The 26277-nt window shown below is 45.5% G+C and overlaps 1 long non-coding RNA gene across 5 annotated transcripts in view; it reads right to left on the bottom strand.

Moving 5' to 3' along the window:
* Positions 1 to 1546: 1546 nt before the first annotated feature.
* The window catches only part of LOC112660613 (uncharacterized), a 128797-nt gene continuing 104066 nt past the window's right edge, over positions 1547 to 26277 (bottom strand). For 4 of the 5 annotated variants that reach the window (XR_007407525.1, XR_007407522.1, XR_007407524.1 and 1 more), the window contains 4 exons: positions 3560 to 3659; positions 3048 to 3152; positions 2772 to 2842; positions 1547 to 2340 (listed from right to left, as the gene is read on the bottom strand). This is a non-coding gene — a long non-coding RNA (uncharacterized LOC112660613). Of the gene's footprint in view, positions 2341 to 2771; positions 2843 to 3047; positions 3153 to 3559; positions 3660 to 22910; positions 23181 to 26277 lie in introns of those variants that run through there. The other variant, XR_007407521.1, reaches the window with a different exon arrangement.

Here is a 26277-nt window from a genome sequence, read left to right as displayed (position 1 = left end):
ATCAGTGGCCCAATATTTTCTATGTAGGGGACTGTGTGCCTGGACAGGGACTGCCCGTTGGAAAAATCCAACAACTGTTAGTGATCTTGTTTATGCCTGAAGGAGAGCACAAAGAAAGATTTTTTTTTTCCATTCATTCAGTCGTTCACTTATTCAACAAACATTAACAAGTACCTGCTACGTTGCAGGCCTCGTGCTAAGGTTGGGCATACAGCGGGCTGCAGAAATGATCACAGTGCCAGACCTCAGAGAGCTTACTTTCTACTGGGGGAGGTGACATGAATCGGGTGTCAAACAGATCAATATGGTGTTACAACCAAGGCACATGCTATAAAAGAAAAATGCAAGGGGCCATAGAGAGGCTTCCCTAAAGAAATAAAACATTTGAGTTAAATATTAAGGATGAGTTAATTTGGTTAAGATAGAGGGGAAAACATTCCAAAAAGAAGGAACAGCATGTGCAAAAAGGAGGAAGCAGGATGAATCCAAAGGATTGAAAGGTGCCCAGTGTGACCCAGTGTGGTGGCAATAGGAAACGGGGTTGGAGGAGCTGGTGCCAGACCACATGTGGTTCTTAACTCATGGTACAGAAGTGGCTTTTATCCCAAGTCACTGTAAGGCTTTCAACGAGGGCAGGGGGGTGGTATGATCAGATTTGCATTTTGAAAAGGTCACTGTTTTATACCTTGAAAAGACTTGGAGCTTCATGAGATTAAAAGGACTGCCAACTTAGGCTTGGGTAAGCAGTCCCCAGGTGGGGTGAACTGTTCTGAAACGTCACAGCACATGGCTAGGCCAGGGCTTCAACTCTGCAAATGAGAATGAGCCGGTCTTCTTCCCAACCCCTCATCCCCAAACCACCTATCATACCCATCAACAACATTCATGCACAGAAGTGCTTCTCTTGGAACTGGTGGAAGGTGAAAGTGGAATAGGGAGGAAGACAGGTTGATGGCAGGGATGCCACAGCACCTGTTCCCTGCCCACTCCGATCTTGAATTAGAGTGAGAGAAGTGAGAGCTGGAAGCTGGCCGAGCAGAGGCTGGTGCAACTTTCTCCATCTAATCTTTTTCCTCACAAAAGCCTTCTTTTCACCACTCAAGTGAAGGCAGTCCTCAACAGGTCCCCCCCACCCCCATTTCCATAGTAAGATGATTGAATGGATTTATTCACTACTTTGTTCGTTGTGTCAGACTAGAATGAGAGTAGAAGTCTCCCTTGCGTTCCTCCCTTTATCAGCACAACATAGCATTGTCCTTGCCACATAGTAGGTGCTCAAAAAATATTTATACAATGAGTAGATAGTGGGTGAATTATGACTTGAGCAACATCAGAGGACATTAACTTTCCAAAACCCATGAGAGCAGGCTAAGGAAAAATATGAAGAAGTTAGGGTAAAGAAGACCATCAATGAAGCATGGCTTTATTCCAGGGTGGCCAGAGAAGCCCTCTCTGATATTTGAGTAGATATGGGAAGGAAGTGAGGAACGGGCCTATAAAGATATTTGGGTAAGAGGCATCCCAGGCAAAAGAAGGGGCAAGTACAAAAGTGACAAAGAACTGCTTTAATTCATGAGTGAGTTGGCTCCATTTTTTTCCTGCCTAAGTATCTGGAAGGATGGGATGGTCAGTTCCCAAGCTTAAGACTCTCTGTGCAGACATGAGTAGGACTTCCTCAGGCTTGATCAGTTGGGACATCTTCAAGCAACCTAATGGCTAAGATTTCTGGGAAGGGAAGGGGAGCCAGAGACAGAAATAGAAAATGGGAGATGTCAAGTGGAGCTGTTGCTGTCACACGGGCTGTTATCAGAGGGCAGGGGAGGCGCCCCCATTGCAGCACTAGGAGAGGTTCCTGAAAGTGTGTAGGCAGGAAGTTAGGGTGCAGCCATGGTAGTCAAGCAATAAATATTTTTGGCAGCCACCTGCTAGAAAGTTCCCTTGTCCTGAGGGCTGGGGATTAAGGAGAAAAGGTGAGTTCTGAGACATGGAGATGCCACTCACTCATCGGAATCCTTGAAAATTTCTGACATGGGGCCGTAGGGACAAAAAAACCACACAGCGAAAGAAAACATACAGCCCACCTTGAGGACAGAGATGGAAGATTCTGTGATTCTGTCCATCCCCAAATGACATATTCTTCAAGCCCCAGACCACATCGCCCAGTACACACCTCCTCACTGTCTGATGGGGTCCCAATGGGCAACTCTCCATCCTTGGAATTCACCCTGTTTCCTCCCCAATTTTGCACATGCTGTTCCTTCTCTCTGGGATGCTCTTCCCTCTGTCTTCATCAAGTCAAGGCATCGTTAGTGTTATATCACATCTTCCAATGCTTCCGTTCTGCTCAGTTTCAAAAACATATAATGCAATTATGTAAAATGACCTGATATAAAAAGCGCTATAAAGAGTCAGAGGAAACTCTTCCAGCTTCGGTACATAATAGGCTAGAGTGTTTTGGGCGTTTTAGCAGTGAGTCCACAATAAGTAGTAATCACCTAAAATATGCAAAGCTCTAGGCACTGAACAGAGTTTGGGGTTCTCATGTGGTTAGGACTTAAACCTTGACTTTCCTGGCTGTAGGATTTGGGATATTGGGGTCCACAGCCCAGTGCTGTCCTGGTTTCTCAGAGAAGGCTCTTCTGTCTGAAGCCCCAGGGCTGTGTTATTTTAATTAAGGCATTGCTGCTGACCCGAGCAAGGGCAAACAGAAGTGTCAGAAAGGGCCCTCTGAGTGTATGTGTGCCCCTGTGGATACAAGCAGCAATACTTACTGAAAACTCTCAGTTTTCCTCTTAATTATGCACCTCTGCCTCTTGGTCTCATTTCGCCACAGATGGATGACCTCAGAAAGGAAGAAACAGGCAACTTTGTAATGCATCTGGACTATTATATCCATTTCTACTTTTCAACCAGATTTTTTATGCTTTTGGACAACAAGAACCATTCTGTCAGAGAGAGGGCTCAACCCAAAATAATTTGCTATTGGCAAATTATTCCTCAGAATGTTGAAAATTCCTCAAAATTCCTCAAAAATGTTGAAAACTCACCTGTTGAGGTGAGGTACATTCTAGTACCTTAGAATGTGACCTTCAAAGAAGCGGTTCAGGTGATGGTGTTAGGATGGGCCTGAGTCTGATCCCGACCGGTGGTGTCTTTAAAAGAGAGAGAGATTAGGACATGGTCGTGGCAGAGGGAAGACCATGTGAGGGCACAGGGAAAGGATGGCATCTACAAGCCAGGGAGAAGCCAACCCTGCCACGGAACTTCCAGGCTCTGGAACTGTAAGAAAATGAATTTCTGTCATTTGTGCTACCAAGCATGTGGGGCTGCATTACGGCAGCCCTAGAAAACAACTGCAGCCATCTCCCCTCCCTGTGTAGACATCATAACTCAAGCCTCTGCTACTGAGACCAAAAATATGAAGCTCACCTCACTGCCACCCACCCCCAAGATGCCTGAGGGTGAAGCAGTCTCACAAGCTCTGTCTGCCCATGTGACATGATACTGGAAAAGTCTTAGCATCCTCTGAACTCTCTACAGGGACTGAACCCCACCTCACCTGTAAGGACCTCTTCTTCCAGAAATACCCTTGATATCATTGCTCTTCTTTCTCCATCTCCTGTGAAAACCCATGAGACACCCTCGGCACAAGTTCTCCACTAGAAACGCACAGAAAGTGAACTTGTTAAATTATAATAATCGAACATTCCTAAGCTGCTTCTACTTCCAATCCCCTTACTATCTCAGGAACCCTAGGGACACCTGGGTGGCTCAGTCATTTAAGTGTCCGACTTGATTTGGGCTCAGTCATGATCTTAGGCTTCTGGAATTGAGCCTGTGTCAGGCTCCATGCTCAGTGGTGGGTTTGCTTGAGATTCTCTCTCCCTCACCCTCTAACCCTCTCCCAACTCATGCATGGGCGTGCTCTCTCTCTCTCAAATAAATAAATAAATCTAAAAAAAAAAGAATCTCAGGAACCCTAGATGGAAACACACACACACACACACACACACACACACACAATCTAATTGGAGACACAACGGATAAGCAAGTAGACCATGTGGCATGTATTTTGTAACACACAACTAGGTCTTCATATGGCACACTTTGTATTGTCCATTCTTCTATTCCAGAAATTTGTTTTGAATTTCTCAACTTTTAAGCCACTTGTGAACCTTTTACTCCTTTTTCCAACACCTGGTGCTTTACATACATAGGGGGTTAATACTTGCATGGTCACTACTTAAATATCCAAAATACCATATACTATTACGTACGAAGTTGAAGTTTTTTTCTGACTTTTTATAGAGTTTTTCTGTACCGAGTCTTTTTACAAAAATGCATTCTATTGTTTTAAAATTGAACAAAATGGAAACCTTGAAAGTTATGGTAGAGTGTCATTTGGTTGGTTCCCAATCAGTCCCTCCTTCCCGTGCTCACACCTTTGTGGAACTCCTTCCCAGGATGAGTCTGGCTTGGCCATGTGACCAGCTTTGGTTCCTGATAAACAACAAGCATGACACAAGCAGGGCCCTGGTTAGCTCAGGGACCAGCACGGTACAAATATGTGAGCCACAGATGTAATTTCCAATTTTAAGCAGTCACATTGAAAACAAAAGTGAAAGAAACAGATGAAGTTAATTTTAAGAGTGTATCTAGTTTAGCCCAAAAGATTAAAATATTATTCAAAAATATGATCAATAGTGAAAAAAGGTACAAGTGGCATTTTTTCCATTTATTTTTTGATCTAAGTTTTCCAAACTTGGTGTGTATTTTGCACTTAAAGTACATCTAGTTCAGATTAAGTGTACTGAGTGCTCTGTAGGCACACATGGCTACAGGCTCCTGTACTGGGCGGTGTGGGCTTGGACACTGGGACTGTACTTAGTACACTTGCTGTTAGGATGCTCCCTCTGGGAGCCTAGCCTTCATGCTGGGAGAAGACCAGCCCAGGCGGGAAGAGGGCCCATGAGGGAGAAACAAGACACAGCAGGTAGCCCCAGCTGAGCTCCTTGCTGACTGCCAGCATTCCAAACTTGCCATCTGTGGACGTAAGCCATACAAGAAATGGACCCTCCAGCCCCATAGGAGCCATTCCAGCTGAGGCTGCATTGAGCAAAAATGAGGTCTCCCATTTGAACCCTGCCTACGTTACAGAATCCTGAGCAAATACATAGCTGTTTTAAGCCATCAGATTACGTGGTGATTTGTCGAGTTGCACCAGATAACCAAACAGAAGTTATCAAAGATACCAGCTGCTGAAGCATCAGTGACTTTCTTCTGTCCGTTTGGGCATGCGTGCACCACTGCCTCTCTCACAGGCTCGGTTGGAGTCAATAGACGATGCAGAAGATCTAAAAGTCTCAGTCACCATCCGCAAGGACTTTATAGGCTAGTTCAGAAGTCACTGCTCTGCGGGGAAGGCTAGGTTCTGATTTTGCCGCTCCATCGGTGTGCTTGAACTATCATAGTAGATATCGCAGACGAGGGAGCTTAAACAACTGAAGTCTATTTTCTACAAGTTCAGAATCAAGTCCAGTAAATTTGGTTTCTGGTGAGAAATCGTCCCAACTTGCAGACTGATGCTTTCTCTCTGGATGCTCCCATGGCCTACCCTCTGTGTGTGCACAGTGAGAGATGTCTGATGTCTGTCTTATGACAACACCGGTCCTATCGAATCGGGGCCCCTTCCTTATGACCTTCTCTAATATTAATTACCTCCGTAAAGGTCCATCTCTCAGGGTAGTCACACTGAGGTTGGGGCCTCAACAAATGGAGTCCACAGCTGCCACTAACCTTCCATGTAGCTGTAGCCAATTCAAGGGCGCCTCTCGGAGCAATCTTGTTGCTCTACCTTTTCTCCTGAGTATGATATGAGGAGTAAAGGAGATTACAGACACGGAAGAGAGGAGGGAGAAATCATCAAAATACTCGAAAAACAATGGATGGCCTTCTTTCCATCTTTGTCAATTCTGGGAAAAAATAAATGATGCTAAAGAAACAGATGACTGGATGAACAAATAGCAAAAAAAAAAAAATTAATCAAAACTAATAATGGAGGAGAATAATTATCCTGACACAGGAAAGAACAAAGGAAGGATATTTTGCCCAGACCTGTGGATTTGGGCGGGGCAGGTAACCGAATCAACTATAGTGATGAGGAGAAGATGAGGATGGCTGATGTTCTAGGAGCACTCCCCAGGGTTGCAAGAATGTGCAAAACTGCAAATCTGTTTTAATATATGTATACATGCATATTATTAGTGAAGCAACACAGCAACCCTGTGGGGCGGGCACGATCAGGTTAGTCTCCAGGGAGGGATCAAAAGCTGCCTGAGACATTTCAGGTCAATCAGACAGGAAGTCAGAAGTGGGAAAGGAAAATGTTGAGACCATCTTGAGGCTCCAGTAAGTATCTGAGTGAAAAACCTGGAGCAAAGGGAAAGATAGAGACAGGAAACTGGGGAAGGGTTTCTTATGCTAATGCCTTGCAGAGGAAGAGGAAGATGGTGGAAGAGGAGGAAGTAGTAGTGGGCCTGGCACTACTAGTTGTGGTGGAGGCAGCACCCCTGAGGTCCGCTTCCTGGGCTTGGAGGGGGGCCCTGCTCAGCAGGGAGCTGTGCTTAGTTCATGCTTCACTGTCACCACCTTGAAATTCTTCATGTTTGATCAGGGAGCCCCACATCGTCATTTTGTACCCACAAATTACTAGATAGGGTCCCAGTGCTGCTGTATGCAAGTCTTGTGCACTCAGCTTTTACTCTGCAGGGCCATGATGATAACTGTGCACATGACCTCATTTCCAGGGACAGTGAGTGAGTGAGTGAGTGAGTGAGTGAATGAGTGAGTGAGTGAGTGAGTGTGCTGTGAGCACGGGTGGTGAAGACCCAGAAGGACCCGGGGAGAAGCCTGGGAGACCACGGGGACTGAGAGGCTGTGGAACAAAGAAGGCATAGTCAGGACAGGCTGTGAACACAACACCCAGGGCCCTCTCTTCTCCAGGGAGCTGCCCAGAGGTCACAAAGAGAAAGGCGCCTCCCTGCCTGCCTACAGTGGCAGGTGAGAGGAGGTATCCTTGGGAGCAAACAGCTGGCGACCGATGGCCATATCGCCAACGACAGGGCTCCCTAGATCCTAGACCTTGCACTTGCTCCTGCTAATAAACCTCTTAATTAAACGGACAGAAAATCCGAAGGCCTCATCCATTCATCCATTTGCTTGTTGGCCCAACATTTTACACTCGCAGGGAATGCCAACGAAAGAAGCAAAAAATCCGTAAGCTCAGCCCTTCCTTCAGGAAGCTCTGGGTCGGTGATCGCACATGTGAGACACGCGCGCGGAGTGCAAGGCAAGGAAGGAAAAGTGTGAAGTGCTAGCTAGGATCTCGGAGTTCGCCTGCAGACCCGGAGGCCCTGTGCACGGCCCCGTGGGGCCAGGGACTGGTGAAAGCTTGGGGCCCCTGGACCTCTGCTCCTGGGGATATCTCATAAGCGGCCTGGCCCAGAGCAGCAGGGGTGGGGGTTGGGGGGGTGCTGGGGGCCCCTGGGCCCCGCCTCCTGCAGCAGCGGGCCCTGCCCCAGGCCCTCGAGGCGCTGGGTGGGGACCTGGGTGAGCCCACAGGTGGGCGCCCCGCCTGGGCGCCCTGGGGTGGAGACGAGGTCACCTGCCTCCACAAGGCCTGGAGGCCTGGGCCGGAGCAAGGGAAGCCCCTTGCTGCCCAAGGAAGGGGAAGGACAAAAACCAAAAAAGGACCAGCCAAAACCAAACAGAACCTCGCTCCCCATCCCCCGGGGCGCATTCCTCGAAGCCCGGTAGGTCCGAGACTCCCCGAAAGCGCCGGCCACACGGTCTAGCTCCCCGCGCCCCGGGCTTTGCAAACACTTGCCTTTTCGGAAAAGTTACAGTTTGACACGTGATGTCTAGGCTGCCAAAAATGTACAGTGCGCCGGGCCCCGCCTGCTCCAACATGTTTTATAAACATAACAAGCTGTGGCCGCCACCCCAGATGTTTTCCCAACTTTTTTTTTTTTCATAATTTAAAATCTGTTCGACCTGATGGTTTTTTTTTTTTTTTTTTTTTGCTCCGTGCACATTTCAACTGTAAAAAAGGAAACTGAAATATTATTCATGTGGTGCTATGCTGCTACACCTAATTTCTTCTCAAGTTCACACTAAACCGAAATGTCTCTAGGAACCTTAAAAAAGGCAGCAGCCGAGAAAGTGAGGAAATATGTCAAGGACTTGTAAATAAACAGCTGGCTCCCAACATATGGATTTTCTTCTATATTTTTCAGGTGCCACAGTCTCCCATCCGTATCTGCCAGCCCTGCAGCACGCGGCATAATTCAACTGTAATTGATAATGTAAAGGCAGATGGAGAGGACTGTCAGCTCCTCCCTCGGATCTCTGGGGACGCTGCAGAAATCCGAGCAGATGGCCCAATTGCATCTTCTTTATGTGTTGCTGCAAGCTCCTCTGTCTGCAGGATAATGGATCATTACGGCCTGCTGTGTACAAACACCAATATGCTTTTAAATCTGGTTCTCAAGCTTATGAAAAAGCACTATATTTCATATTAATTTGTGAAGCTGCACTTAACAAGGTCCACTGTTGTTAATTTACGATTTGGAAGCCGGGGGAGGAGGGGGGGTGCTGGGAGGGAGACAGTCACATGGAGAGCTCACCCCTCCCAATTCCCTCCCTCCCCCCTTCTGGCTCCCTCTCTTTGCCCTCCCCCTGGCCCTGCCTCCCCGCCAGCCCGCAGTGGTCAGCTGAAGGGGGAACACAATATCCAGATCCGCTGCTCTGATCTTTAATTGATGAATTGGATTCCAGCAGTAGAAGGTTTGCTGAACATGCCATTGTAGGAGAGGTTGGGTTTTAATTTCCCATTGAGGGCGTGGACAGAAAATCCTCACCATGGAGGATGAGGGAGAAAATCTCCAAACTGTTCTAGTCACACCACCTCTTGCCTCCTTCTTCTTGCCTGTCCAATGAGAAAAAAAAAAAAAGTAAAAGGAATAGGGATGTTCCTCACAGTGCTCTCTGGGGAAAGGCCCAGGGCAAAATGACAAAATCAGAGCAGTTTTCAATGGTACACATGTGTCCATTTTTGAAGACATTCTTCCCCTTTGTCACTTCTTAGTTGGCAAATAGTTTTGATCCCTGACTGTGTGCAAAATATCCTGGATCCAGAGGAGACCAAGGAAAATACAAACCACCCCTAGCTCTAGCAGGTCATGGTTCTAGATATCTCCATTGAAAACATGAGAATATGATCGAGGTGTCGAGTTAGTCCCAGTCTCAGATAAGAACCTGGAAGTGGAACGTGTCAGTCCTGCTTGGGGCCTAAGAAATAAGTAAGACTTGACCAGGTGTGGGGCGCCTCGGTGGCTCCGTCAGTTAAGTGTCCGACTCTTGGTTTCAGCTCAGGCCATGAGATCAAGCCCCAGTCAGGCTCTGTGCTCAGTGTGGAGTCTGCTTGAGATTCTCTCCTTTTCCCTCTCTCCCTCCTCCTTGGCCCCAAATCCCACTAGCACATGCCCTCTCTCTCACTTGCTCTAAAGTAAATAAATCTTTAAAAAAAAAAAAAAAAGAAAAAGAACAAGTGACAGAATGTGCAGATGTTGGGGACTTGTAGGTTTTTATACAGTGGGGTGGAGAGCCTTAGAGGAATTTTGAACTGGAAAGTGGAAGAATTACATTTCTGCATCCTGGCTCAGGGCCTCCCTTGTTCTTTGTTCCATTCCAAAAGAGTCTTACAGCCAGCTGCACATGTGTTCTTTTCCTGAGATGTTAGAAAGTAATGGCTTAAGGAAAGGGTTACAGCTCAAATGCCCATGAGGATCCAGCAGGTAGCAAAGCTGTGGGCAGCTGGCCAGCTGTGCAGCACAGGGGATGCGTAGAAGGTTAGGGAGTGGAGAGGCATCCTGTATAGACCAAAAGAAATGCTTCTGCTGCCTAGGGAGAGCAGGGGGCCTCCAGTCTGTATTCTTGCCTTTGGATGTTAAAACCAGTACATCACATTCATTGTTCCCTTTATTTGTCACGTGTCACCCCAGAGCCCCCCAAAGACCACACAACGGTGTGGAATTTCTGTGGAAGAGCCATGGGCTTGGCTTGCATGGCTCTCCATCGATTGGCAACGGTGGACAACAGATAAGATGTCACTCTCTGATCCTCGTCTATGCCAATATTGATCTTCCCCTAGATATCAGACCCCAGCCGATGCTCGTGCCTTGTTTGAATCCCACAATTTAAAACAATATTTTCCATGATAACAACAGCTGACAAAAATTTAAAATTGGGAGATGTCACCTATAAGACCAGTTTCCTAGCCTCTTGTAAAAATTTTATGGAGACCTGACAAGCCCGGGCTGCATCGTCACCGAGAGCTGAGCACCCCCAAGGCCCAGCCCAATTCCTGCGGCCCAAATCCATCAGGTAGAGAAGCTTGTCCACTCACAAGAAATGATCCTCAAGCTCATCTTCTTTCCAGGTAGAAGTATGACTCCCTGAAGCACAAGGCAGCTTTAAGCTCACAAGGCAAAGCCTTGCTCGTTGGCCTTCAGATGGTAAATAATACATCGTTACTCCCACAGACAAATAAATGAAAAATGATAGAAAACAAAGCCACACATGGCAGCTCCTAAATGTGTTTTTTCTTACTCACATGAATTAATTACGTAGTGATCATAAGTGAGCCACGATGTTCATTACCTCATTTGTTAACTTTTTTTTTTTGGTGAAAATATAAAATAGTTCATGGTTTATCATCAGACAAGCTTGATCTGTGATTGCATGCAATTGTCTGGAGCCAAGGGACTGTGTTACAGCTCCCAGAATTATAGCACTAGAAAAAGACCATGAGGGCAGTCTCTTCAGATGAACAGGACAACAACACAGATGGGAAGTTTTAATAGGTGAGAATCCCAAACCTTCCTCTCTAATCTTTTCATCAAAGCTTTAGAATTCTTTCTCTTCCTCTCCTTTTTCCTCTCTCCCTGTTTCTTTCTTTTTAAACAGATAGTGAAGGGGGACAACCTTGTCTTGTTCCTAATCTTAGCTGAAAGCTTTGAGTTTCTCACCACGACGTATGTTATTAGCTGTAGGTCTGGGGAGAGATTCTTTATTAAGTTGAGGAAATGCCCTTCTATTAGGGCTTTTAGCTTCATGTCTTTGTTTTCATTTAAAAAAAAATGTTATAATTTAAAGCAGTTTTACATTCCCAGCAAAACTGAAAGGGAGGTACAGAGATGTCTCCTATACCTCCTGCCTCCACGTATACACAGCCTCCCCCAGATGAACATCCCCCACTGGAGCTGATGAACCTACAGTGACTCATCAGAATAAGCCAAGTCTATAGTTGACATTAGGATTTACTCTTGGTGCTGGATATTCTATGTGTTTGGACAAATGTGTAAGGACATGTATCCACCATTGCAGCGTCACAGAATAGTTTCATTGCCCTAGAAATCCTCTGTGCTCTGCTTATTCATTGATTCCTCCCCTCCTACTCTGGCAACCACTGATCCTTTTACTATCTACATAAGCTTTGCCTTTTTCTCAGAATATCGTATAGTTGGAATCATATCATATATAGACTTTTTAGATTGGCTTCCTTCACTTAGTAATAGGTATTTATGGATCAGCCATGTCTTTTCATGGCTTGATCACCCATTTCTTTTAAGCATTGAATAATATTGCAATGTTTGGGTGGACCACTGTTTATCTACTCACCTACTGCTTCCAAGTTTTGGCAATTATGAATCAAGCTGCTATAAACATCTGTGTGGACATAAGTTTTTAACTCCTTGGGTAAATAGCAAGGAGCAAGATTGCTGGATCACATGGTAAGAGTATGGTTAGGTTTGTAAGAAACCACTCAGTGTCTTCCGAAGTAGCTGTACCATTTTATACTCCAACCAGCTACGAATGAGAGTTCCTGTTGCTCCACATCCTTGCCACCATTTGGTGTTGTCAATCTTCTGGATTTTGGCCATTTTAATAGCTGGGTCAACATTAAAATTTCTCTTGTCTTATTAATAGCCTTTTGTAATAGGCAAAAATGCAATTTCATGTGTACATGTTGGTACAACTCCTTGCTCCTTTGTTTTTTTTTTGTTTGTTTGTTTTGTTTTGTTTTTCTATGATAGTCACAGAGAGAGAGAGGCAGAGACACAGGCAGAGGGAGAAGCAGGCTCCATGCACCTGGAGCCCGATGTGGGATTCGATCCCGGGTCTCCAGGATCGTGCCCTGGGCCAAAGGCAGGCGCCAAACCGCTGCGCCACCCAGGGATCCCTCCTTGCTCCTTTGACATATGGTGACGCTGATTTACAGCAACTCTTTTACCTCATTTTCCACATTTGTGTAAAAAGAGAGCTAGAGCTGATTCATCGCCCATTTTATGCCCAAAGCACTTTATTAACCTCTTTAGGTCTCAAAATTTATTCACTCATCCATTAATTCATTCAACTCACATGTATCAAATGCCCACTATGAGCCAGATGCCTTCCTCCTCAAAAATTTTTAATGATGAACTGAATTTATCTGGTTTAAATACATTTTCATTGGTAAGCAGATATTTCATTCACTTCCTTCTCTGTTTTCTCCATTCTAGCTTTGAAAGATAAGAGACCATGTGTAGGTCCATCTCAAGAAAATGAGGAAGAGAAGTGGGTATAACGGGGGCTTGGGAAGACCCTTGGAAGCATATTCTGAAAGCAGATTTGGCAAACTCCCTGTGGTGTCTACTCACAGAATTATGAGGGGAAACCCAATTGGTAATCAAACCACTACATCACAAAAATTAGCTTGTTTGCCTGTCTTGTACAGTGATCCTATATGATCTTTAAAGGTCACATGGCAATATACAATATACAATATACTCAGAAGAACCTGAATTCAAATCTTGGGTCTGTACTTACTTGCTCTGTGACCTTGGGTTGTTTATTCAATCTCTGGATCTCCAAGAGAGTTGTAGAGTTGCAGAGTGGTTTATGAAGAAACAAAATAAGGCTAAAAACACAGATCACATACCTGGCATATAGCAAGTGTCATCTGTGATCATTCCCATGTCCCCAGGAATCAAATCTCATTTGTCTGTGGTCCCCAATATACACAGTGCTCTAAGAATATGTTTTGAACTAAAAGGATTTTTGCCTTGCCTAATCCATCATTTGGGTAGATTTCTTTTCAATGGGAATTAAAGATGCCAGTGTTTGCTTTTATATTCCCTAAGTGTCTCTAGTGCCTCTTCCCAAACATCAAAATCATGGCCAATGCTTGCTCTTGAAATGCAAGGATTTCTAAGCTAGAAAATCCAAACAAAGCCACAAGAGATCTGGGCTTTGTGGTTGCATGGTGGGGGGGGGGGCGGGGGCGGGAGGTGTCTCAGTTTAAGAGAAAAGACAAAAATCCTAAATTACAGCATTGATTGGCAAATATGGGACGATTTCATGGTTCTTTAGCTGGAGATTTTCTGGGGGCTGAGAGAGAAGACAGATCTTTACCCTGAGCTGGTCATGAAGTCTTGGCAACCTTCCCTCTGGAGGCATCCTCTGTACCATGTGGGTTTGAAGGCTTACAATGATACTGAACAAGACATTTTGAAATGCTTTGTGAAAATTAGTGCACATTTATTAAGAGTTTGGAAGGATCTTTTCAAGATTGTAGTGGGATCAGGCCCAGAAGAATATGTGCATGGGTGAGAAGTATCTCACTTCCTTCTAAAACTGTCCCTCATTTTCCCTATCCATCAAATGGGATGTCATTGTCCCATATCATCCCTAGAACATTTTGAAGATAAATTGAAACCCATGAATGAAATAGAGCTCTAAAACACATGCATGAAATATCTCCATTATTATAGGTGAGGCAATAGGGCAGTGTTTCAAAAAACACGGGCGTTAGGGTGGAGAGATTAGGTCCCAAGCCATTTGTGAGTCTCAAGTTCTTATCTGGAAAATGTAGACCTTATAGGGGAACACCAGGACAAAGTGAGATGTGTTGGCAAAGTGCTTAGCATCATGCCTGGCAAGTGATACGTGAAGAATAAGAATAATAGAATAATAATAACATTAACATATATCAAACATTTTTCACACTCCAGATATGGCATCAGATACTTTGCCTGCCTTATCCCATTTACTCCTCATACCTACCCTGAGATTTGCATTGTTACTACCTCCACTCCATAGCATAGGACACTGAAGCCTAGAAAAATGAAATAACTTGCCCAGATTCAAACCAAGTGGGCTGATCACAGCATCAAGCTTAGAAGAAAGATGCTACAGTGAGAGACATCATTTCCCATCATCAGTGTTAGAGCCCAACCCTGTGCCTACACATATTCCCTTTACAAATCTACAATGGAGCCAATCCCCCCAATATTGCTCTGATGGTCCTGATGATGGGGGTCCCCCTACTTAAGCCTGCCCGTCCAGCAGCAAGGCTGGATAGCCCTAACTTTCTTTAAGTGATTTGAGGGGGATTGTGCCCTTCAAGATGGTCAGGAACAGGGGATCCCTGGGTGGCGCAGCGGTTTGGCACCTGCCTTTGGCCCAGGGCGCGATCCTGGAGACCCAGGATCGAATCCCACGTCAGGCTCCCGGTGCATGGAGCCTGCTTCTCCCTCTGCCTGTGTCTCTGCCTCTCTCTCTCTCTCTGTGTGACTATCATAAATAAATAAAATTAAAAAAAAAAAAAAAAAAAAAGATGGTCAGGAACAAGGAAAAACCCAGGCATAGTCATGGATCGGAGGAGACTAAGGAAAAATAACAATGAAATGCAATGACTGGATCCTGGAAGAGGAAAAGGAACACTGGGGAAAGGCTGATGAGATTCACATAAGGCCTGCCATTGACTTAATAGTATTGGCCCAGCGTTAATTTCCTGGTTTTGATAGTTCACTGTGATCCTGTAAGATGTTAACATTAAGGGAAGCTGGGTGAGGGCTAGATGGAAACTCTCTCCTTTTACAACTCCTCTATAAATCTAAAATTAGTTCAAAGTAAAAACTTACAAAGAAAATGCCCAGGAAACAAAGCAAATTGGAGCAAATACTGAAAAAAGAGAAAAGAGGAAGGTTTTTCTCTAGAAGGAGAGGAAACCACATCAGCGAGTCCCTGGGGTTTGCTCTCCACCGAACTCACAGCAGCAGGCAATAGAGAAAACAGCAAGCCAGACTGTGGGCGCCCTCCTGGCCTGGAGATGCAAACATTCCGACATCAGAAGTTTCTCTTTGTCCCCGGCCTCTACCTGCACGAGGCCTGGGCTCTCCTTCCCAACCCATGACTCCACCACCTCCAGCCTCAGGAAACCCGAGAAGCAGGAAGAACACAGAGCTGGTTACAAAGCCCTCCTCACCACCGCAGACAAGTTCAGACTGCGTTCAGGAGCTAACACAACCCCAAAAGAACTGACAGCTGTAGCTACCATGAGAGCAAGGCCGTATCTTCGTCATCTTGGGGTTCAGCACAATACCTCACAGCACCCCATAAAATTCCATGAATGAATATGTGTGTGTGTGGGGGGGGGAGGGTGGTTATTAATTCACCATTAACTAGTCCTCTGGACCTAACAAATACCACGTTTAAATGAACTTTGAAAAGAGCTTCAGAATAAAGCACCATAGATTACATGCGTAAGAGACACTTTATACTGAATTTAAAATAACATCTGAAATTTGCTGTGAAGTTGGCATCTGTGTGGCATTTTAGGAATTAAGTCCTTTTGCCATATGCCGGACCTATACATTCTGATGCATTGAAAGAGACAGCCCTACCTAGAGTCTCTGAGTCACCCCCTTCAAATAAAACTAGGGAGCAAGTATTTGTTTATTCTTCAACTTTCCCCTTTAGGTCCCGTCCTTTTGAAACTCAGAGCAAATGCTATCACTTCCCTGCTCAGATCTCCCCCTTCCCATACTGTATATTTCTTTGCTGTTGTTTAGCTTGATCCCCTGGCTGCAAATTCCCTGAGAACAGGGTCATGTGGTTTCCTTTGTTCACTGTCAGATGCCCAAGAGTCCAGGGCTGTTTCTTGCACCAAATAGGTGCATGATAAACGTTGATAGGATTGTTTTTCATTTCTAACCAGCTGCTAACAGTTCATAAGGTCCTACTGCAAATTTGACCTGTGCCCCCAGCAACCTGGTGAGGTGATCGGACACCAAGACACTGAGAGGTTGGGTCAAAGTCACACAGCCAACAGGAGGAGGGAGCCTTCACTCCAGGGCACAGCTTTGGACACCCTCCCCCCCGCCGCCCCAACGCCCCGGCTGCTGCTGGCTCCCCTCAGACAGCATCAGGTAAGGCCAGCATAACCAAGCCTTGCTCAATTTCCAGCTTGCCCTGCCAGACACTTAGTTAGGTGGCTGCTAATCACAGCCAGACTCCAGAGCCCCTCTCTCCTCCTCACTGTGTGCCAAGATGTGTCTTCAAGGTACGAACGAGCTAAGCTGGTTTCTTCTCCCCCACCTTGTAGAAAAGCATCTTGCTTCCTTTTCACATGCTTTCCGGCATCAGCATTATTTCAGTGAGTGCATTGTGACAATCCTGGGACACTGCATATCATATTGTCTCGTCTCCCTGGAGAAGAATGCCCTCTATTCTTAACTTGGCCTCATTCTTGTCGTTCCCGGGCTCAATGGCATTTATTAAGGCAATTTATCACAGATGAATAGGTATCTAAGCAATGAGTCTAATAGGCAGGGACTCACTTTTTTTAAGTCAACAGATTTACTGGTCATATCCTTAATGGGTACTGACCCAGCCCCTTCTGAACAGTAGGTCGGGACACTTCTTGAAGACTTCAGAGATTAGAAGAAAAGTCAGAAGCACCCCTGACTAAAAGAAAAATTCCAGGATTAGAGGGATATGTCCATCCTACCCCTGCCACCTTTGACCTGTCTCCTCTGATGAAGGGGCAGTGCTGGAGCCTAGTGGAATGAGAAGGTATCAACAGGTCTTCTTAACCAGCTATCACTGGGGGAAGCAGCAGAAGTTGGGAGTCCAATTATGCACCCAGTCTTAGTTTTTAAATTAGCACCAACCTGTAAGCTTCTATCATTATGGAGGTGCAAGGTCATTCTCCATGCATGGTTTCATTACTCAAAGCTCCCATTCAGATGCCACTGTCTTCCATTCATAGGTGGGGAAACAGATGTGGAGAGATAAAATGGCTCACCCACATATGAAGAAGAAAGCCTTGGGTTTGTATGCCCTTCTTCGAGTTTCTTAGTCTGTTTGGGCTGCTGTAACAAAATACCACACAGATGGAGTAGCTTATAAATAAAATAAAATAATTTCTTCCACTTCTGGAGGCTGTATATTTGAGATCTAAGTGCCAATGTGGACCAGCATGATTGCATTCTGGCAAGCAACTCCTTTCTGGTTCACAGACAGCACCTTCTCACTGTGGGGCTACAAAGTTCTGTGGTCCAAAGGGGTACAGTGAAGAAGGAGAGAGCACGTGGACTCAACTCTTATATAAGGGCACTGACTCCATTCATGAACGCTCCACTCTCATGACCTAATCACCTTGCGAAGGCCCCACCTAAATACCATCACCTTTGGGGGTTATGATTGTGACCTACGATTTTTAGGGGGACACAAACATTCAAACAACAGCAGAGAGCATGAACTCTGGAAGCAGACTGCTCAAATTTGTATCCTGAGTGCTAGGCTCGTAGCCCTGTGGCCAGTCCTGATATTTAACACCTCCATACCTCAGTCTCATCATCTGTGAAATGGGGAGAGTAGTAGTACCTGGCTCAAATAAAGCAGAACATATGAAGAGCTCAGTATAGAACCTGGATCACAGAAGCAGTTTGTGAATGCTGGGTTTCTACTCCTATGGTTGTCAGTGCTATCTTGTCTGGGTAACTGGCCCTGAGTAAATGGAACTGTAGACTTATGGGTCTCGATGAGTCTGTACAAGATGGTCACTTGCTGTCAGCCAGTTGAGAGTATATATTTATTCTTATCTTGTTTATGATAAAATAAGCTTAGGGTTTTGCTCTGTGGTGGTTTCTCCATAACTTTTGTGGGACAACCTTATAGCTGAGCTCCTCTTCTGATAACGGTACGTGATAGGTGAGAAACTAGAGTCTCTAAATCTTAAAACACAACTTTTTTCATGGAACGTCTTTCACAGAAAAGCAAAATAATTCCGTTATGATAGAGAGGAGTAAAATCAAGCATTTACTATTATCTAAATCCACCTACATGTGATCTCTCTTTAGATAATTCAAATACACCATACAAGTACATACATACAAGTACATTTGTCATGTTTCTCTATTATATCCTATAGGTTGCATATAGTCAGCATACATTTTGCAGTGACACATCCACATTGTACACATCCAGAGTTACAGCATAATACCTAGATTTCCGTGCTTCCTCACTGGACAATTGACAACAGTGGCAAGGATAACTGACCATTCAAAATTTAATCAGTATTTTGCCCATCCTCCTAACCTCTATATAAGATGCAACACTCCTGTATCTCACTGTTTTTGAAGTGCCTTTCTGCTCAGGAGTTCAAAGTCTGCCTTCAGCTCAGGTCATGATCCCACGGTCCTGGGATTGAGCCCCACAGCCGGTCCCTGCTCAGTGGGGAGACTGCTTCTCCCTCTCCAGCACTCCCTCTGCTTGCTCTCTCTCTCTCTTTCTCTCTCTCTCTCTCTCTCAATCTGTCTCTCAAATACATAAATAAAATCTATTTTTTGAAAAGCCATTGCTTCTGAAGGTCAAAGTGATGTCGGATGGTTGAGAACCAGTCATCTTATTTCACAGATGGAATAACAGGCCTAGAGCAAAGTCCCTCTCTCTTCCATCCATGATGCTGTGGTGGGTTAGTAAAAAACCAAGAGAATGCCTAGGTGAGCTGACATGGGAAAACAGCCAGTGGCTCCAACACTAACAAACAGGACATGCTGGCTGTTTATTTTCTAATGTAAATTCTAGAAGGGAACAGGGGAAGAAAGGGGCTGAGAGAGAACAAATGGGATGGAATGAGAATCAGATTCAAGATAAACTGTTAATGGTTAATAGGGTCAGCCACCCACACGGCAGCCAGGCCTGAGATTTTCCAGCCTTACTCCCTGCCCGGCCTTTGCCAGAGACCACATGTGTGTTAGTCCACAGTAAGCGGAATCAGTTCCCTGTGCTGCTGAAAGGCAGGAGAAGTCCACTCTACAAATTGCCTGCCTTCAAATGGAATACTCCAGAGCAAGGGGGAGACTCTGTCTCAAGGGAGATGATAATTGCAACAACAAGCAATCATATTCATCTGCCCCCTCATTAGTGTTGCCAACAGGTATTGAGGGATTATGTGAATCTTATGTAAAGAGTTTGAGAATTACGTCTCATTGAACGTTCATGACTATCTCCGAGATAAACATGGGAGTTAGCCTCATTTCAGAGATGAGGAACCTGAGAACCCAAGGGGCTGAGATCCTCCCCAGATACGGGGAGAAAGAGCTGGGCTTGCAGCACATTAGCTCCAAAGCACGGTCATATCCTATGCCAACATTTTTTAGAATGTTTAAGAACACTTTTCTTTTTCTTTTTTTTTTTTAATTTTTATTTATTTATGATAGTCACAGAGAGAGAGAAAGAGAGAGAGAGAGAGGCAGAGACACAGGCAGAGGGAGAAGCAGGCTCCATGCACCGGGAGCCCAACGTGGGATTCGATCCCGGGTCTCCAGGATCGCGCCCTGGGCCAAAGGCAGGCGCTAAACCGCTGCACCACCCAGGGATCCCTAAGAACACTTTTCAATTCAATTGGATCTTTATCTATGGTGCCTGTGCCTCACAGGCTACAAATCTCTCCCGGGTGTGAGCATTCCCGTGTCACAGATAGGACAAAAGAAGGCTCAGATCAGTAAGTAGAAGAATAGGTCCAAAGGGGTACAGTGAAGGAGGAGAGAGCACATGGGCTCAACTCTGAGGCCCACGCTATGCCCTCCCCAAAACATGCCCACCTAGAAAGGCAGGAAGGAAAGCATTGGGGTGTAAAGATGTCACAGCCTGGGATTCTTCAGGGTAATGTCCATCTTATACGGAGTGGTCCCACCCCTGGGCAGGAGGAAACACAGAGAGGGGGGAAGGAGAGGAAAAGATCAGTAGGAAGGTGCACCTGGCCCCAGATTCTCTGCCCAGGCCTGGCGCCCAACAAGCACCTCCACAGCCACAGAGCTCCCTGCTTGGACAGCCTTAAGACAGTGCATCCTCACATTCTCTGATCCCAGGGCCTGCCCCCAAGTTAATATGAAACCAGCTCGCTTGGACATATTGTCCTTCTCCATGGAAATGAGGGATTCTGTTTGAATACAGTCACGGTTGCAAAGGCTCTCTCCTTGTTTTTTAAGCTCCATTGACTATCAGGATATTCAGGCCCTAGAGTTGCAATGGAATCCTGGTGGGGAAAACTCAATTAAACCTGCTACAGAATGCACACAGAGTGAGAAGGAGGGGGAAAAAACAAGATGGGGGTGGGGAGGGGGAAAAGACATTTCTTTTGAATAATAAAGCTCCAGATTTAAAATTAGACTGTACAATAACAGCCCTAATTCCTGGAAACCCAGATGGGGAACCAAATACATAATATATTGAGAGGAATTTATTTTCACAGACTTTGAGGATGTATTACGGCTTTTTGGCACTTCACTCAGCCTTGGCCAGTATTTCTGACGAGGGGAAGAGGCTGTTAACCACCTTTTCATGGAAAACATACCTCCATCTCGAGTCAGAGGTTAAGTTATTCTCTGGCCAAAAGAAGCAATCCATCATGCTTCATTATGGGGCAGATCTCACAATGAATAGCATTTGGCAGAGATGGATAAGTTAATATGACTCCATTCAGCAGCGCTGTAAACGGATCTGTCATCTCCAAGACCGGTGGAGGTGGTCAGACGCCACTTGAAGGCCCGGGCGAAATTCTGGCTGCTGCTGGGGAGGCATGTGGCTGCTGAGTTCACACCTGAATAACAAGCACAACATGCATAGCTGCCCAGCCTTGATTTAAGCATCTACTAAGTGTCAGGCTGCTGAGGACAAAGCCTGGCTCTCTGCTTACAAACTCTGCGATTGCGGGAGGGTAACAACCCCCAGCGCAGTTTATCTAGCAAAATGTGGCTAACAAAACCTGCTGCATAGGGCTGTAAGGTATGTAAGCTCTCCAAGGAGTGGAAGGCATACAGTAAAGGCTTCAGAAGGGTTAGTGGTTATCATCTTCACCGTCTCAACCAGGGCCCACACTGTGGAGAGGCAGGGGAGTCTTCTTGGGTGCAGTGTCTCGGGGGAATTCACCTTCAGGACCACGCATGAGTGCCTCTGGAAACCTTGTACCCTGGCTGCCTCTCTTGCCTCCCCCAAGTTCTGGCCCAAATCTCAGATTCACAGACTCAGAAACAAAGAAAGCTCAAGGAGGTGAAGGGGCTTGCTGGGCTCCACCTGCTATGATACCTGCAGCACCTGGATCCCCGATCTGTTATCCCACTGCACACTGTTCACCACTCCACGCTACCAGAAAAGCAGTGTGCAGATGAACTGCCCACCTCCACGTTCCGGTGTCATGAGCAGAATCAGGCAAAGAAAAACAAAAGCAAGAAAACCAAAGGTTCAGATGGGATGGAAATGCTGGCCTGAACAGATGGGTCTGTTTGTTGCGATGGAGTGAATGGAGAACAGCACCCCAACATTCAGAGGCCCCTGCTGAGTCTCTTCCAAGACTCAATTGCTAAATAATGCAAAACTGCTTACCCTTGAAAAGTGGCTGGAGTAATGAGAACTGCATCTCACTGGTCAAAGGGAAAAAAAAGACGAGATACATGATTCTCTAGCAAAACCTCCCTTATCAGCTCTGTTGGGGGAAGGAAAAAAAAAAAAAAACAAGGCAAATAAATGACAAAAGCAGAGGAAGCATCAATCACGCTGTTGTTGGTCTGCCAGGACAGGCTGCAGGCGCTCAAGTCACAAGCCACCCTTTGGCTCCGGCTTGGCTCCAGGCAGGAGAAAGGGGTGAGCGAGGCTGCAAATCAGCACCTCACATCCTCCTTGCAGCTCTTCCACCTACTTTCTCTGTGACTTTGGTGAATTGGCTAACCTCCTCTGTGTTTCCTAATCTCTGGCACTTCACACACAGCCTCGGAAATCACCCCTCCACCCCATCCCCAGCTCCAATCCCCACAGGCACTGAATTACAGAGCAAAAAGAATGTTCTGAAGTGGAATCTCTCACCTAAACCCTCTATCATCTGGAAAATTTTCTAGATCTTTCATATCTGATGTCTTTCCCCTCTGATTTTTTTGTGGCTGATCGGTATAATAAATAGATTCTGAATAGATGCAGTGAGAAATTTTATGCTTTCAACATACTTTTCTGAGTGCTTTAGCTAATATTGGCAAGGCTTGCTTAGTTACGTAGGATGTTCCTACATTAAGGCTTTGTCCCATGTGTCATTTCTCTGTTCTTACAATTTCCACTCAGCAAATGAAGATTTGAGATTAGAATGAAGTAGTGGCTTTATTTTACAACCATCCATCCATCTGTCCATCCATCCATCTGTCCATCCATCCATCCATCCATCCATTCATTCATCCAGCACACACTATTGTGGCTCTTCAAGGTATCAGACTCTGTGCAAGGGGCCAGAAATTCAGAGACAGATGAAACAGAAGCAGTGTAGTGAGGTCATTGATCACATAAATTGTGGTGGAAGTCAGTCCAAATCCTGTTTTAGCTATGCGTAAGCTCTCTGACCTTGGGTAATTTATTTTAGCTTCTCAGAAACTCAAGTTACATTTCTATAAAATGGGGGTAATATCATGTACCACTTGGAGAGCAAGTGAGGATTCGATGATCTAATAATGTAAAGCACTTAGCACACGATCTGGGACATAACGCTGCATAAATAGCCACTTTTATTACAAGCTTCAAGAACATTCTGCGTTGATGGCTGGGCCAAGCATGGAGAATGGTTATTTTTGTTTGATCATTTTTTTGTTTCTTTTTGCAGAGGGCAGATCTCCTATGTACTGATGCTTCTTGTGGCAGCCAAGAGATGGAGAGCAGACCACCTGCATGGTTCTCTGTGGAGTGCAATGTTGGGGAATTGTGCAGACCAGCCTCCAGTTCTAGGCTTGGCAACAAATCTAAGGAATACTCACCAACTCATATATTAAAAAAAAAAAAAAAAAAAGGCTCAGTTTCCTTCCTGAATCAAAGGAAATGCTATATCCTTTGGCAATGCAACTTAAATAACTTCAGTAACTCCCACAGTGATTCAGACACAGCCCCCCAAGAGGCCATTGCCTCTCCTTCCCTCCTAGTGTCAAGCACCAGGGTTTTCTCAACCTGGCCGGGAATCCCCAGGACTGGCCCAGGAAAAGCTGCTCAGCCTCAATGAGCCATCCTTGAGGTGGATCAGGGCACCAGTCTGGGACAATCTGAAAAAGCCATCGCCAAGGAAATTCCAGACACAGGCGCCCTGTCACCATAGTGAGGGGGACACTCACCAGAAGGAACTGTATCAATCCCCTCCTGCAGTCTGAGCCCCATCGGCATGCAACTCAGCACAGAAGGTTTTGTCATTTGGACTGTAATAAACTCCACTTCCTGAACCCTGTACCCCTCTGGGTTCGACATCAGCCACACCGTCCGTCTCTGCATGTTCCCCCCGCCGCCCTGTCCAAGCCCTGCGCACCTGCACCGCTGCTCACAGGTGCTAATGCAAAGTGCTCTCTGGCCACCTTGGAGGACAGGGGGCAATGTGCTCTGGCTAAGGCAGCGGCTCTCGACCTTGGCTGCACTCAAGAACCCCCTGGGAGCTTTCCCAATCCTGATGACCAGGCTGCAGACCAGACCAATCAAACTATAGTCTCTGGGGGTGGGACCCGGGCACCAGTATACATATTTTTTAAGTTGGCCAAATGATTCCAGCGTGAGGCCAAGTTTAAGAACTAGCATCTGCACTGGGCTGGGACTCCAGAGGGCGCCCTTTCCTTTCTTTCACTCGCCCTCCCTCCCTTTCTTCTTCCTTCCTCCCTCCTTCCTTCACTATTTACTAAAGCTGCGTATTTTGTACTTAAAGCCCAGGGTTTCCAGATAGACCATTCTCACTTTGGATCCTGGCTTGGCTGTCACTAACTGTGTGATTCAAGGCTAATTACTTCACCTCTCTAAAGACCAGCTTTCTTACGAAGTAGGGAAAATAAAAGGACTTACCCCCAGAGAATCCTTGTGAGGATTAAATACCACAGATAAATTGCCTAACATAGCACCTAGAAATTAGTATGTGCTCAACAAATGTATGTTATTTTTCTTCTAGTTATTGTTGTAATTTTCCAAGAGCTATGCTAGATGTGGGGAATACAAAAGAAATACCATGGGCATGTGACACACGTAACTGTGTCACCCAACTGATTCTCTTCCCATTCAACCTCTAGCTGGGGAATGGCCTTACATTGTCAGCTAGGGCAGGGCGGACAGATATCTCTTAATAGTAGTAGCTATTATGTATTGAATACACCCAATGTGCCAAGCACAGTTCAAGCACATTGTGAACATAAAAGGGCGCATGCTATAGAAGTACAGTACTGAACATGATTCCACCTCAGGCTCTCCACCAACCAAGGGGAGATGATGCTATGATATTTACATTTTGCAGATGAAGAATCTGAGGCTCAGAGAAATTCAATATTTCATGCATGGTAGATAAAAACTCAAGCTTCTGAGCCCTGCAGGGCTCTGCTTCCTTGTGGAGGTGCGGTATGCCTACAAGGGAGTTCTGAGGGCTGACCAGAACAAGGATAAAGAAGCTCCTCCAAGTTGGGGGACATTAGGGAAGGACACAACCAAACTGGGGTGAAGCCAGGGTATGAGGGACCAGAAACAGAGGGAGAGAAGTATAGCAAATGGGGATGAAGAGGGAGGGGTCTGGATGGGTTCAGGAATGGGAAACAGTGATGAGTGGGCAGTGAGTTAATTTAAAGGGTCCAGAGCAGAAGAGAATGTTCCCAAGTCATAGAAATCTTGACCTAGTCCAATGATCTAAGTGTTATGTCAAGTTATATCACCAGTATAGGTTGTTGAAAATTAAATAACAAAATACAAGTGGTGAGCACACACCTTCAAACATGCTTTCAATGGCTTATATCTGTCAAAAAGGACTTACTTTTACAATAAGGCTCTCTTATCCACAGCAATTGATTTGGGGGTGGGGGCGGAAATCCTCGAGAGGCATCTCTGAGGCTCCAACCAAGACTGGCTCATTTAGGAACGCTGGATAACCTAGTTGTCAGCCGGCAGGCTCTGAGGTTTAATTTAAGTTCTGGTTTAAATCAAGGCTCTGCCACCTATGATGGTGTAATCTCTCCAGGCCTCAGCTTCCTCATCTGTAAAATGTTGCTAACACTGCAGCTCCCTCAGTGGGTTATTGTGAGGATACCAAACCACCAATCCTCTTAAACACTTAGACTGGCCCTTCACACATACTAAGCACTCAGATCGGGGGTGATGGTTGGCTATCCCCATTGTCAGGTCAGCCGTCCTGTATTGCTTGCCCTCGGCCCAGGCCCCACTGCTCTTAGATTCCCTGCTATAGCCAAGTTCACTTGGCTCCTTTGCCAGAACTAGTTGCGTGTTATTTGTTGTGTAGGGCATTTGTTTTCCAATATTTTTACTAAGTAGGACAGCTATATCAATGAGGTCTGCTGCTTTATTGGTTGCTAATTGCTGGGGCATAATTGTTGCAACATTACTTGGTGTTCCTATAATTCTCTGCAGCCAATCAAGGTGGCCAATTCTGTAATTACAACATAGTGAATTCTCAGGCACCAGCATCCAACTGCTTACAGCGCTCGGTTTACAAGAATCCCTTTCCAGCACTTTTACAGGAAAGGGCTTAACTGACAAAGGCAAGAAAGTCATGTCAGCAAATAATTTTTGAAAATAACTTTGTAAGTATACATATACATAGAAAATAATAAACATTTTATAATTATAATTGAAATAATCAGATGTAATTGAAAGTAGTTTCTAAAATCTGTCTCAAGATCCTTGCCCATTCAACTCCACGCTAGCTGGACAACAAGAGTCATGTTTGCAATGATCATATTCTGAGACCCAGACATATCTCAACGGGCCTTTGCACACATCGGACATGAACCACACTTGGCCTTGTTCTCGCAATGACACTGCAAGCATTTTGTTGTTTTCCAAATGTTGTCTGGAACATGTAACACATCTATGTCCTTTCCACAAGTCAGG

Source organism: Canis lupus, chromosome 2 (assembly GCF_003254725.2).
Source record: "Canis lupus dingo isolate Sandy chromosome 2, ASM325472v2, whole genome shotgun sequence".
Taxonomy (NCBI): domain Eukaryota; kingdom Metazoa; phylum Chordata; class Mammalia; order Carnivora; family Canidae; genus Canis; species Canis lupus.
Note: the sequence above shows the minus strand (reverse complement) of the source record. Positions and strands in the feature narration are given on the sequence as shown.